This window comes from Triticum dicoccoides, chromosome 5B (genome assembly GCF_002162155.2).
Source record: "Triticum dicoccoides isolate Atlit2015 ecotype Zavitan chromosome 5B, WEW_v2.0, whole genome shotgun sequence".
Lineage (NCBI taxonomy): Eukaryota > Viridiplantae > Streptophyta > Magnoliopsida > Poales > Poaceae > Triticum > Triticum dicoccoides.
The window spans coordinates 574264309-574265765 of NC_041389.1; positions in this window are offsets into that span (position 1 = coordinate 574264309).

A 1457-nucleotide genomic window follows, 5' to 3' on the forward strand; every position below is an offset into this window, starting at 1 on the left:
AAAGACCTGGTCGTCGCAAGCTTGTACCATTTTTGGTGTTCACTTTCTTGAGACGAATTAAGTAAGAGGTTTCGCTCCTTGTCCTCTGCATTCATAGATGCACACGACATTATTGGTGATTAATTACTTGAAATGAACTTTATTATGGCGATGATCACGTGAGGTTTTATAGAATAACTTGAGTATAAGAGCATCTCCAGCCGTTAGGCCCCCGAGGGTGCTGAAAAAGAGCGGCCTAGGGACGAACTGGCGCTAGATTGGCCCTTGGGGTTCGGTTTGCTCTCAGTCATAGGCCCACGGTCGCCGCAGGTTCGCGAAGTTCGTTTCGATATTTTGCAAACTCGGCGATTTTTGCAGGAACTCGGCCATACTTCATCGAAATTTGTACAAAAACGTAAAAACATGCAAGGACTACGCTTAACTTAAAAAAACTAAAAAGCCTAGCCGCCACCGTCGCCGCCGCCGTCATCTACATGCCGAGAAGCCTGTAGAAGCGGGTGTAGTCGCCGCCGCCGTCGTCGTCGTCGTCGTCGCGCGCCTCGCCTGCGACGTCCCTGCTGTAGCCCTAGTCGGGGTCGCCGACACGTGGTGGGGCGCTTGACGGCCCGACCTCGCCCTCCTCGTCGTTGTCGATGACGATAACGCCGCCCTCCTCGGCGCGGCGACGGGCCTCGGCACGGCGACGGCCCCCAGGTACGCCTGGCGCTGGCGGCGCACCTGCTCGCGAACGTAGTCCTCCTTCGCCCATTTGAGGGCGGACTCGTCGTCGGGGGCCACCATGTCGACGTGTTCCGGCTTCACGGGGAGCAAGCCCGGCTCGGGCTTCGGCCGGACCAGGCGCAGGGAGCGCCTCGTCGGTGCCGTCGCAGGCGGCGAGGGCTCGTTGATGACGAGGGCGCCGCTGCGAACGCGACGCCTGAGCGGTGTCCCCTCTGACTCGGGCCTGACGGGGTTGAGGGCCGGCGAGGTGGAGCCCGACGACGAGGACGACCCCGGCTCCATTTGCCGCGGCATCCAGGAACTGCCGCGGCGGCGAGAGAAGGACGGTTGCGTCGGGTACTCCAGCCGTGGCACGTTGCCGGTCTCGATGTGGTCGAGGACAGCGTCGAGGGTGCGACCGGGGACGCCCCACCACTCGCGCCGTCCTTCGGCGTTGAGGCGGCCGCGGGGAATGATGGCGTTGACGTAGGCGATTTGCTCCTCGCGGCGACGCTGGAAGTACATTGTCCACGGCGTTTCGCTGTCGGGCGCGTACCTCGGCTGGTTTCGCTGCTCCTTCGTCGGGGAGGAGCAGATGCGGGCGATCTCCGCCCGCCACGCCGCCCCTTCGGGTACCGGCTTCACCGGGACGCCGCTGGCGCTCAGTCTCCACGCCCCCGGCACGCGCATGTCAGGGGGCGCCGGGTACTCAGACTCGTAGAGAAGGCGCGCTTCCGGCTCTTAGAGGTGTCGGCGGC